Source organism: Muntiacus reevesi, unplaced genomic scaffold (assembly GCF_963930625.1).
Source record: "Muntiacus reevesi unplaced genomic scaffold, mMunRee1.1 SCAFFOLD_115, whole genome shotgun sequence".
NCBI lineage: Eukaryota > Metazoa > Chordata > Mammalia > Artiodactyla > Cervidae > Muntiacus > Muntiacus reevesi.
In genome coordinates, this window is record NW_027077863.1 from 62,407 (window position 1) to 76,087 (window position 13,681).

At 48.8% G+C, this 13,681-nt stretch overlaps 1 protein-coding gene across 1 annotated transcript in view; it reads right to left on the reverse strand.

Annotated features, from left to right (window-relative positions):
* LOC136155196 (exocyst complex component 1-like) overlaps positions 1-13,681 on the reverse strand; it is a 94,552-nt gene that overhangs the window by 39,285 nt on the left and 41,586 nt on the right. Inside the window, 2 exon segments of the mRNA XM_065917059.1 lie at positions 885-922; positions 4,079-5,795. The gene's annotated coding sequence lies outside the window, so the exon portion shown is untranslated.

A 13,681-nucleotide genomic window follows, 5' to 3' on the forward strand; every position in this document is an offset into this window, starting at 1 on the left:
CCCTCACAAAACACTCTCATTTTAGATTTTTCTCATAAGACAGGTGCTACTTGTAGCTTTTTACTTCCTAAAGATGTACATGTAGGTACAAGCTCAGATATGTGCATACAAATAAACAGCATCTATTCCACAGCAGTTCAGAGGAGTCGTCAAACATCCTTTTGCCCTGGCTCTCCTGTTTTCACTACACTATTTTGCTCTCTTTGGGTAAAGGATTCGCTTCTTTCAGCTCACTCTCTCTCCTTCTAACTTGTACCTATTTTTTTCCCCCCAAACCACAAAAATGTTATTCTCTTGCCTTGAACTATTCTGAAGTGTTCCAGAGGCTGGGGGAATCAACCCCCAGGGTGGTTTCAGGTTGGCTACTTTCTACTTCCATCACTTCATATCAAGAACCTCCCCAAATCCAGAACCTCAGCCAACTGCCTTCACTGGCCTAATAGGAATGGTTCTGTCTCTGGACCAAGAACAGTGAAAGACAGAGGGAGGCAGCTGGTGATGCGCTTCTAGGGAAAGACAGCAACGATCCCACCGTCTAGGCTCAAAGGCAGCGGCAGCAGAATATGAACATCACCAGTCTCCTCAGCTTACCACACATCACTAGCCACACGTTACAAGAAAGGCTGACCCCATCTAACACCTGCAGCTCTCTGGACAACCTTTCTGCAAAGGCCTCGGCGCTAGAAATTGCATATTCACAGCCTTCCATCATTATCTCAATATCCCGCTCTTCTCTTGCATTTAACTCTTGGCATTCATCCACTGCCTCTTCCTCACCTCCTGTCACACTCTGATTTTCTCCACTTGGAACAGATTCTTAAAAGAGGGTAAAAATTAAAAATAAAGTAGTAAAAAACTAGGAAGGACAACAGCATTGTACTTACAGGTAAGGTCAGTTATAAGCACAGGTCACATTTAGAGGCTGAAAAATAGGAAAAAAATGATTCAAAATATATGAAAAAAAACTTATTTTATGAAGAACCGCATATGTTAACATGTCTATTATAACAAAAGCATGCAGTCTAATTTATTGACTTGTGTTAAAACAGGCCTTAGTCACACTTTCCCAAAACATAATTAAACTATAAAACAAATATACAACCGGAAACGAAACACGTGTACAAGCCTAACCTTTTTTTTTCTCTACCTGAGATAACTGTTGCTCTAATACAATAATGCTTATAATTCAGGACACATGAGGAACAATTTGCTTTCCTTTTTTTTCCAGGTAACACCTTCTTCTGTTATTTTTGTTCTTTCTATCTTTGTTATGTTTTGTGTTTTCCTCCAAATAACTTTCAATTGAAATTTTAAAAATGCATCTACAATTCATAATTTATTTTGGGCAATGAAAATATTAACTGAACTTTCCATTTCTCTCTGTAAAAATTTTTCACATGTGTTTATAAAATTTCTAAGGATCAGCTAATAGAAACTTTCTCAATATCTGTATAGTAAGAACAACATCATGGCTGTGTAAAACTACAAAAATTTCAGCTGTCTTCCTGCTTCAAAACAAAAGACCAGGAGGTCAGAACTGAGATGCTTTCTAGATAAATGTTTCAGTTCACTTTCTGGAAAGAACAGACTCAGCATATGGGATTTTACATAAATCTTGAGATCGAGAGATAAAATGAAAAAAATAATTTTACCCTTAAATAAACCTCGAAACAAAGTTACTGATTTTCAACAATTCACAGGACACGCTTTAAAACACAAATTCCAAGTGTTTTAGATATTCATTATTTTGTATGAAAATGAGAATCTACATTCAGCATGACTTGACATATGTTAACTTGTCCTTGAACAAAACACACCTAATTCAAAGTAACAAATGATCTACTCTTAAGAATGCTAATTAGCCAGCTTTAGATAACATGCCAGAAAAAAAAGAGGGGCTAAAACTTTCGGCACAGGCAATTACAGACTGCAGTACACAAACGCAAGTCCCTTAGAGCGGCGTCTCCCAGCTCTCAGCCCTTTCCAAGTCACTCTGGAAATGTTAAAAGTGTTTTGTGTGCAGCTTTTTAGCCACTAGGGGGCAGGGGATGCCCAGTTCATTCTGCACAGCTCCTTACACAAGTAAACATTTAAAATAAACAAATATTTTAAATGATCATAATTGTTTCAGAAGGCATCTTCTCACATAAGCAAGGTCATGAATCACTGTCAAGTAAAACTGAAGTAGCACCAAATCAATAACAAGAAACATTTTTATGGACTTTGAAACTTTAGAAAGCATTTGTATGTTCATTATCTAATGTAATCCTCAAATAAATTCCATGAAATAGTTATTATTTTCCCATTAGAAATTACCACATACTATGTCCTTAGTGACTGCCCAAGAAAAGCTGAAATCTTGAGTGTTACACCTATTAATGCCAAGGTCCCCGCCCCACCCCATGGGAATGCTGGATGCTAAAACTGACAGGGATTTTCAGCTCAAGATGGCAGACTAGGACACATTTACTTTCTGTTCCTTCTGAAACCATACTTAAATAAAAGTGTAGAAATACCAAAATTAATAAGCCAGTAAAAGCCAAGAGGTTGTGGAAGTCATCAACTACAGAAAGATTTCAACATATTTCGAGAAGGCAAAAAATGAAACCGAGTGATGAATAAAATAACTAAGGAAAGACTGTCCTAAGGAGGGTCTGCACAAAGCCAGTTAGCTTTCAGTGAGTTCTGGTTATAGCAAAGGGCAAGGAAAGAAGAGGAGCTGAAAAACAAGGAAATTAAAGTTATTTTAGGGAAAAAAGTTAATTGTATGAGCTCCAGAGACCACTCAGCCTGCTGCCATATCAATCCATGGATTACAATGGATTGTTGGTAAGCAAGACAAGAAAATAAGGAAGAAACAAAAATGAAGAGATTGTTCCTTACTGAACTCTTCTCAAATGAGATCAAGGAATTATGGTTAAATGCCACAGCTGTAAATCATTTCTGCTCCTAGAGAGGTCAGATAGGGCTTATGATATTTCTCGCTTTTTTCAGACATAATTTAGGTCTGAGAAAAACCTTTTGTGTCCTCCAATCTCAAATCTTCTTGGGGATGGAAGTCCAAATTTACTCTGACATACTATAAAAAGAATCTCAAGAGCAGAGGGCAAACTAATTTATAATATATGAATTATGTCCAGTGTTATTTTAAATAGATTTTAAACTAAAATATATAAATAAAGTTTCACTGATCAATACAATTCTGGGTTCTGAAACCTCTACATGTCACATGCCTGCTGTGTAACACACAATGTCAGCCCAGGAGAAAGAAAACACTCCAATGAAGTAAGCCAAAGAAACAAGATTCAAACTCGATAAAGCCATGTTAGACTAGGAGTTTTCAGTCCTATCCTATTCTTTTGAAGCTTCTACCTTGTGAATAATAACATGTCTCCCTTGTCCTAGACACCCAAGAGTGTGACTTCTCTCCTGGGCATAAGAATCTTTAGAATTATATATGGTAGTAAAGAGTGGACCCAGCTGACATGCTCACAGTGACCAAACTGTATTGACTGACTGAAGCTGACACAGGGCTCCACTATGAAGCTGCAATAAGTGATGTGTTTGCTTTCTCAACATGAATGAGCTGCCTTACTGAACACACTCCAGGAAGGCCACAGAAACAGGCTTCTAATCCATACAGAATAATGCACTGGTAAATTTCTTTCAGGAAAGCCCATGATTTATCTAGACTATCATCTTTACATATCTGGATCCTTCAAACTATCCCAAAGGGAAAACCTCCGCTGGTGCTATGCTGACAACTGGTGGTCCTTAACCTGCCTCTTCTGAGATCAGAACCCAACGCAGCAGGTGATCAATTCATGAATTGAGCAAAAGAAAACCTACAGGGTAGGATATAGACTCATTATAGGTATGACACTTAGGGCTAAGTGCCATAAGGAGGACAAGAAAAGAGCAGTAACACGTGAAGCATGTATGGCGGGGAGGCACCACAGCCCAGAGCAGGTTTGGGTCACAACCTGGCTAAGCCATTACCATCTGCACACCCTGAAGAACAGTCTAAGATTTAACTGTTGTACCAAATTTCTAAAAAGAAGTGAAGAAAGAGGCTTACCCGCCAGAAAAGGACGTGGTGGGGTGCAGCACCTGGCCAGGTGAGGGCTCTGCATTCCGGCTGGTGATGATGGCAGAGGAGCCGCGGCGGAGAAGCTGCTCCTGGCTCCTGGCCTCGCAGAGAAGCTGGAGAGGTCCCCACAGGTGCTGGACCACCCCCGGGAGGGTGGGTGGCTCCTGCAGTCAGCTTTGCACAGGTCTCTGAGACCCAGGCAGGGAAGGGCCGGCAGATACACACGCAGGCACCAAGGGGGCTGCATGATGAGGAGCTAGATGGGATGAGCTCTGGAGAAGGAGGCCCCCACGGTCCTGAAGAGTCTCTGCACGGTGGCCCATCTGGTGCCAAACACCTGCCACCCACAGTGGGAGGTCTCAGCGGCTAGAGAGCCCGGGAGGGGTCGTGCACTGGGGCCCGCCCTTTGCCCCGGAATTTGCAGTTTCTCTGTGACACGTATACCATGGACGCGTCACAATTGCCAGGCTGAGTCCTCCTCTCTCCAGGGCGTGTTTGACCGCGAGAGGAGTAAGAAGCTAGGGAGACGCTCTCCCAGTTTCACATTCTATTCTCGGGTTATTTGGCGCACAATACGGGCAATTTACTGTGTAAACTTCTTTCTGTGCTCCGCCGCCGGCGCCCGCTGGGCCGGCGCTCGCTGGTTTTGCGCCCTCGGGGTGCCACCACATCTGGCCGGGGTCACCCCGCCGCCCCAGCTCCTGCTTTACAACCTGGTCGCAGGCTGCTCAACCAGGATCCAGTGCCCTCATCGTCCGGGTTTTACAGCATGCCGAAAAGGTGGTACCCAATCCAGCAGGCTGGGTACTCCCGTGTGGGCGGGCTACCCCTGGCGAACTTGAGGGAGCGGCCGAAGCAGCAGCCCGTCCTGTCCACTCGTAATTCCATGATGTTCGGACCTTCGAGAACCGTCAGAATTCCTCCACCGGGGCGCAAAATTACTCTCCTGCGTTCACTCCCTGAGCTACCTGTTCAGGTAGCCAAGGCTGGGAAGCCGGTACCAACCAGTCACCGCCCACTTCCTCGCGCAAAGGAGAGTAAGGCCATGGTCCAGGAAGATCAAAGGGAAGGCGTGACAGAGGAGGAAGGTCACACAGAGGCCGAAGGAGAGGACAACGGAAAGATGAGTCCGGACCGCAGCGGGGCTATGACAATGACACCTAGGCCCCAGGAGACCGGCGGGCTCCTCCCGCCCCTCCACTGCCCTCCCGAGCCTCCAAACCTCCTTCCGGGGCACCCAGGAGGCAACTTCAGTGAGAAAGCCCAGGTGTCTCGGACGAAGCCTTCCTCCCAAAGCCCCGCCATCTGCTCAGACGGCACTGCTGGAGACGGCCGGCCTCCCTCGCAGCCTGGCCCCCTGGCCACGGTGCTCTCTGCCCCAAGTCCGCGCTGCAGCCTGCTGCCCGAGAGGCCAGGAGAAGTGGTGCTGGGTGAAGACCACCAACCCGGCTGCCCAGAGTCACCGATGTCCGGGAAGGCGCTGCAGCGTGAGCCACCTTCAGACACCCCGCGGAGAAGCTCTTCTCCCCTGGGAGCCGCCGGCAGTGGGCGCCCCCGCAAGAGGACGATGCCCCCGCCGCTTTTTCTGCCACTGCCGCCCCCGCTGCCGCCACTGCCGCCCCCGCTGCCGCTGCTCTGGGGTCGCAGTGACCTTCCCCCGCCTCCGAAGCTTCCAGCCATGACTCGCGCCAAAACCCGGGGCACCCTGAAACAAAACAGGGACCGTCAGAGGAACAGAATCCTGAGGGATCCAAGGCAGGCCATGCGACGCCGCAGCGCCGCCCCGCCTGCCCCAGGGACCACAGGCTCCCTGCCTCCGGTCAGTCACACGTTGCAGGTCCCTCCTACCACCACCAACTTGGCCGACCTGTCCTCCAGATTCCCCAATCTGGCTGGCCTTCCACCTTGCCTGACACCTTATGTGGATCGGGTGGCAAGACACACAGCCCCCGTGGACTCTCATTCTGCTAGTCCTGCAGATGCTCTGCCTCCAGTTTCCAATCCCACTGTGGGAACTGCCCTCAAGGAGGATGCGGGCACTGCGTGTGCAGTCAGAGCAACACCACCTTCTATTTCTGACCTCTCCACACCCCTGAGCACCCCAACCCTCCCCTTCCAGCCACCCTCCGACAAAAATGAATCCCCAACACCCATGTGTGTAGATTCTCCCCCTCCCTCATACTTACTCACCCCTCTTCCAGACCGCCCCATCGCTCCCCCTGCTACAACTTCTACTGGAGTCCCTTTTACCACCACAGTCACAGCATCTCCAAGTGTAACCTTCCTGTCTCCTTCAGATCAGGACGTCACTGACATGGACACTACTCCCCCGGCTCATGCTGTAACCTTTCAGTCTCCCCCAGGTATTGGGGTGGAGCAGACACGCACTGCAGGGAGACCAGACACCACCAGCGCCATTTGTGCCGACGGTCTCCTGCCCTGCTTCAATCTTTAACTATGCCTTTCACTCCCAAACCAACCCTCACCCTACATCTGCAGCCACTGATGGGCAGCAGAGAGCCTCTGTTTTTCCCAAGCCCCCATCTGGGGCTCCGGCTGCTGTCTTCCCCGGGCCCCCACCTGGGGGTCAGGCTGTCGTCTTCCGCGGGCCCCCACCCGGAGGTCAGGCTGCCGCCATTCCCGAGCCCTCAACTGGGGCTCCGGCTGCCGCCTTCCCTGGGCCCCCACATGGTTATCAGGCTGCCGCCTTTCCCGGGCCCTCATCTGGGGCTCCGGCTGCCGTCTTCCCCGGGCCATCACCTGGATATCAGGCTGCCGCCTTTCCCGGGCCCTCATCTGGGGCTCCGACTGCCATCTTCCCCGGGCCCCCACCTGGGGGTCAGGCTGTCGTCTTCCGCGGGCCCACACCCGGAGGTCAGGCTGCCACCTTTCCCGGGCCCCCACCTGGGGGTCAGGCTGCCGCCTTTCCCGGGCCCCCATCTGGGGCTCCGGCTGCCGCCTTCCCCGGGCCCCCACCTGGGGCTCCGGCTGCCGCCTTCCCCGGGCCCCCACCTGGGGGTCAGGCTGCTGCCTTTCCCAGGCCCTCATCTGGGGCTCCGGCTGGCGCCTTCCCCGGGCCCCCACCTGGGGGTCAGGCTGTCGTCTTCCCCGGGCCCCCACTCGGAGTCAGGCTGCCGCCTTTCCCGGGCCCCCACCTGGGGCTCCGGCTGCCGCTTCCCCGGGCCCCCACCTGGGTATCAGGCTGCTGCCTTTCCCAGGCCCTCATCTGGGGTTCCGGCTACCGCCTTCCCCGGGCCCCCACCTGGGGGTCAGGCTGCTGCCTTTCCCGGGCCCTCATCTGGGGCTCCGGCTGGCGCCTTCCCCGGGCCCCCACTCGGAGTCAGGCTGCCGCCTTTCCCGGGCCCTCATCTGGGGCTCCGGCTGCCGCCTTCCCCGGGCCCCCACTCGGAGTCAGGCTGCCGCCTTTCCCGGGCCCCCACCTGGGTATCAGGCTGCTGCCTTTCCCGGGCCCCCACCTGGGGGTCAGGCTCTCGTCTTCCCCGGGCCCCCACCTGGGGGTCAGGCTGCTACCTTTCCCGGGCCCTCATCTGGGGCTCCGGCTGGCGCCTTCCCCGGGCCCCCACCTGGGACTCTGGTTAATGTCTCCCTTGGAACCCCATCTACGGCCTTGGGTCCTGTCTTCCCCGGCCCCACTGTGTAGGACTCCAGCCAGTGTCTTCCCCATCCCTCCATCTAGGGTTCTGCCCACTCTCTCCCCTAGCCCCCCATCTACAGCTTTTGGTCCTGTCTTCCCTGGCCCCCTCTCTAGGGCTTTGGCTCTTTCCCTCAGTCCCCAAATTATGGCTTTAGGTCCTGCCTCCCCCAGCCCCCCATCTATTGCTTCAGCTCCTGTTTTCCCCAAACCCCCATCTATGGCTTCGGCTCCTGCCTCCCCCAGCCCCCCACCTATGGCTTCGGCAGTTATCTATGCTTCAGCAGTCAGCATCTCTACAGATGTCAAACCAGTCTTTGACATCAAAGCTATGGATGCACCTCCTCCTCAGACTTTACTTTCTAGTCTACCTCTGACTCCAAGGACAACCACTACTCATACCACATGGCTCTTCCTGGTTCTGAGAACACAGCACCCAGTGGCAGCGATGCCTGGACCCGAGCCTCGACTTATTTACCTGTGGACGTGGTCAACAGAGGTACCCATGTTTCAAGTGAAGCTTGAAACCCAGAACTCACCATTGAACCCACATCTGGGGCCAACAACAGGAAGAAGCCTAACAAGTCTATTCCACTGGGAAACCCATTAGCCCTAGCACAAGATGAAAAGCTAACCTCTTCTGCAGTCCAGCCACCCAGAGGAAGGATAATGGATTCGGGTTTACCAGATCCCCTGTCTTCCACCACCACCATCAACATGCAGCCGCCCTCTGTCTACAGCTCAGGTATTTTCCCCAGGGATGTATCTGCTACTTCTGGTTTTGGAATGGATACCACAGTGCCCAGTCCTGGAGACAGTAGCTTGTTGTCTTGCTAGTACCACATGAGGCCCACTGTTGATGGGGCTGCAGCCTCTATGGCTGGTGGGAGTTTTGGGTTGGTGTGAATGCCCTAGGCCTCACTTATTCAGAAGCATCTGGCCCACCTCACTTTTGCACAGAACTGTGTGGGACACCCAGCACCACCTGTGTTCCTACTGTGGCCAGATCACCTTGGGCTCATCTCATTGCAGCTGGCTGCTGCAGTAGGAACAGCAAGCCCCCATCCCAGCATCCGGGCACATATCTGGTTCCAACTTGAATCCAAACGCCTGGGGTCTCCTTCAGCCAAGTCCAGGTGGTAGAGTCACGGCAGGGGAAACCACCATCCTTATGGTTAGAGGTCGGGGTGTTACCACTTCCCATCACTGCACCCAGGACCCACATGAGTGTAGACAATCTACAGTTACAAATCCCATCACCATGAAGAAGAAATTTGTGTCAAGGGACAAGTCAATTTCAACTTTTCACTAGAACAACACTGCATCCATTGGATTTGCAACTGTGAGACCCACCCCTGGCTTGAAACCCACTAGAAGTTCCACCTGACTTCCAAACACAAGGGGTCCACCTGTCCAAGATCCAAGTGGTGGTGGTATAGGAGGGAACGTCATCATTCCCAGGAATGGAGGACCTGGTAGCCACACTTCCCATCAGTACAACTGGGACCCACCTGGCCAATACACCATGGGTGAACACATGGAAGGAGCCACATCTCATCTCGGATGGGAGGCCCCAGTGTCAGCACCTGCCACTGGGCTCGGAACTCATATATGCAAAGCACAGAGCGGGTGACGGGGGCCAGCACCTCACCCGCTGTGACTGGGTACACTTCTGCTGTCCCATTCACACAAAGCACCCAGGCCTCCCCAGCCCAAACCCACGTAGTACGATGGGGGATAGCACCATATATATTTAGAGAGGAATGTCTGCACTCAGAACTCCTGGGACCCCAACTCAGGGCACCCCTCTGACTTTGGAGGAGCACGATGTTGCCTTTAGCAGCAATGAGCCAAAGGACCACACGCTCAGCGATATGCACGAGTAGGTGTGTGTTGTATGTGCATGGGTGAGGAAGGTGGGTGTGTGTGTCGTGCAGGCTGAGAAGTATCTGAGCCCAGTTCAGAACTACATACCAGAATTGAGAAGTTCCATGTGGAGGATGGAAAGTAATCTGCATGTATCATCCACTATGCCATCCCTGGTTTGACTGTAAACTTGGCCGACCCAAACTTCTGGATATTTTCCCTACACTTGGAACTGGCAAGTTCTACAGCTGTCTTTAGCTGCTTCCTCTCCCCCTACCCATTTGCCTCAATGGACACTTATCTTTCCCAGCTTTATGGACAAATATGTATATAGGTAATTTATATATAAGTAAAAACTTATTCCTGTTAATCTACTACTGTTTGTGTGTCTTTACCCATTGATATATATGAGTCATGATGTGTTGAGGCAGACTTAAGGTTGCAAAATTTTCTGGGTCCCAGTGGCTGGGTTGTGGAGCTAGGCATACATTATGACCATGTGTGCTGACTTCTGAAATCTGCTTTGAGTGTAAGGAGTGACAGTCCAGGAAGAACTAAGGTCCAGAGGAGGCAGAGACAGGGCAGCTCATCCTTACTTCTCTATGTCTCTCTCTCTCCCCCTGCACCACTCGAACCACACCAGAGGCCAGACAATCCCTGATGTGTGAAGAGGAAACACACTTGATGGTTTTCGTTTTTGAAAACGTTTAAATGTCTCTTTTGTGCATCTTTTGATCCAATTGAAACTTAGGCCAGTCATCTCTGTATGTTCCCACTTCACCCAGAGAGGATGGACTTTGTATCCAGGTTCATGTGTCTGGAGAAACAAAGGAAGAGTCCATGCCTGCTCTGTAATTGTTGAAAATTTAAGTTTACTTCAAGTTGATCATACTGCTTAAAGTATCAGAAAAGATTCTCTTCAATAACTGGCTTGGCTCTGAGATAGGCTGCTAAAATACCAAACATAAGAGGTATAACTGTGTCCAGTTCTAGCAGACCCTAGAGTTTTGCTGGGCCTCCAGGAGGTTCAATAAAGGCAAAACTCCTGACTCTCTGTAGCCTATCCTGTAGTCAGAGGGGAGAACAGAAATCAGTGTAAATTATCTGACAAGCTGGTGGTGTGGTTTAGTTGCTAAGTTGTGTCAGACTCTTTGCAACCCCAGGGACTGTAGCCCACCTGTAGGCTCCTCTGTCCACAGGATTTTCCAGGCAAGGATACTGGAGTGGGTTGCCATTTCCTTCTCCAGGGGGTCTTCCTGACCCAGAGATCGGGCCAGGTCTCCTGCATTACAGGTGGATTCTTTACTGACTGAGCCTCCAGGGAAGCCTAGTAACAAACGCAACAGAGATTGAGCAGTGTATGGGCAGAGAAACAAGGTGTTCCAGTTAAACAGTAGAACAGGATAAGTCTTACTGGGAAGGTGGAGTTTGAACAGTGTAGCGGGAGGGAACTGAGTCAGATATCTGAGGAAAAAGCATTCCAGATAATGGGAATAACCTCTGCAAGGCCCAGAAGAAGGACACCAATGTCCTAAGGGAAAAGCTAGTAAATAATGCGGCTGGAAGAAAGTCAGAAAGTGGGAAGGGAGAAGAGAAGAGGAAAGGAGGGTGGAGAAGATGTGGATTGAATTGTGGCATCATCATTTATTGATTGTGTGATCACAAAGTTAATCCAACCTTCAAACGTTTCAGTGAAATCAGTGATTTTCCTATGGCCAATTTACCTCACACGAGTTTTGGAAGGATAAAATAACACAGGGAAATGAATTATAAGCCACTGTTATTATTCTACACATAAAGACAGATAGACAGACAGATATAGAGAGTTAAGACAATTTTTTTGTCCCCCTCCACAGATTCATATATTGAAGCCCTATCCCCTTATGTGTGATGGAATTAGGAGATGGAGTTTTTAGGAGGTAACTAGGTTTAGAAGAGGCCATGAGGGTAGAGCTGTCATGATAGGATTAGCTCTTATAAGAAACAGAAAAAACACGAAAGCTTTCTCTCTCCACCATGTGAGGAGGACACAGCAAGGAGATGGCCATCTACAAGCCAAAAATGGAGGACTCACCTGGAAGTGTTTCTGCCTTGCTCTTAAGACTTCCCAGAAGTGTGAAATGTCTCTTGTTTAAGCCACTTAGTCTATGCTATTCTGTTATAGCAGCCTGAGCAGACTAATACAGGCAGGTGAGTAGGGAAAGGATAACTGATAGCTACATAGATGGAGATAGAGCATGCATATGTATGCTTAATGAATTACTTCAAATGTCCTCACCAGGCAATTCAAATAGGAGATTCCCATTTTAAAGGGAGCATAAAAGTGCTTGCTTTCATGAAGTATACAGATGGAAAAATACTGCAGCCTAAAAATGCACAGCACTGAGCCTAATGCAACATTTCTGAGATTAGTCCTGCAAAACAAAGAACACCATCACAGAGAGGCCGACAGCCTCCTCCCGGCACCCTGCCGCCTGATTCATTTACTCCAAGTTGTTCCTTCCGACTCCAGAGGATCAAAGCTCCTGTTGCCTGACTTCAGACACTCTCCTTCCCTACCAGAAGCAGGGTTGAAATACAGTTTGCTTCTAATAGTTCCACACCTTCTCTCGGCCATGCAGGACAACATCACCAGGGACAATTTTTAACTTTTAAAATTTATAATGCTTTTCATTAAAAAACAAAAATCCTTCAAAGCTGAAAACAACAATTCTGATAAGGCAAGCACTTAGCAAATGTATGAGATATAAAGATGATTTTGAATTTCATGTTTTAATGCATTTACACAGTTGAAGCTTCATCTAAATAAATGGAAATATTGTTATGAAAATACTATGTGGACATGATAGCATCTCAAATACAGAAATTCAACTTTTCTAACCCCAGTTCCCCTCTCCAGAGACAGTTTTTGGCCACAGGAATGTTGCCCCCATAATTCTAGACATTATGTTTATCTGCTGTATCCATTGTAGATCCATTTTAGCACCCTAGCATGAGGCAGGAAGATAAACTCCTACCCCCACTACTTCTCATCCCTCTTCCCTCCAATACATCATATTCATTTCATCACTTCTGCTGCCTCTCTTCTGTAATGCCATGCAATTTTTGCTGGCTTTTATTGAAGGGAGAAGTAGTAGTCTAGTGGCTAAAAGCCTTGGTTCTGGAGATGGACCACTTGGCTTGGAAGCTTTGTTCTTCAGTATATTATTAGCTCTGCAATCCTGAGCAATTTACTCAACCTTCCTGGGCCTCTGTTTCCTCACCTGTATGATGAGGAACTGGATGATAACCACCACTGCGTGGAGTTGCTCGTGATGATGCAAATAATAACACATCTGCAGCCTTCAATGTCCAACACACGGAAGCTCTCAAGAAATACTAGCTATAGGACATAGCTACAGTACTCACTTTCACTCTAATCTCATCATTTTCTTTATGCCTGAGACTGCTTGTGCCCCCAGTTCTGTCTTTCCCCTTGTACAGCTCACCTTTGGGCAATAGCATGTTTGCTTTACCTGTGATGATAATATTTATAATTTGTTATGCAAACACAACAAAGTGTCCTGTGTTTTATTTACAGGTTGATGCTATGGGTTGAAAACCAGTAAGTTAAATTAACTAAGTTCTGCTCGGTCCTGGGGACAACAGAATGGTAGAACTGTATTTCCCTCTCTGTAGGCATGATGCTCCTACTTCTGTCTCTATCATCAACTGTTTAAACTCATGCTGTATTTCAGTTTGCTTTTTCCTTCAACTGCTATTTTCTCACAAAATGTCATCACTTCTCCTAAAATCTGACCCACCTTCTTTTGTTCTCTTGAACCATTTCCCCAGAATAAACTATTTTTAAAATGTTCAAAGGCAACACTGTTTCCTTGCCCTGGATCCCCTCCTCTTTCAGAACCCTTGCCCCTCCCCCTCCTCAGTTTGAAGCTCTAAGACCAAAGGAAGCATAAGACCCTGAAAGAAAAGAGACCAAATTGCTTTCAGGTTAGACTGGAAATAACCACTAGTTACTGATCATGAAAACGGCATAATTCTGGCCCCATCACTCCTAATTTCCTTGCCTTGTG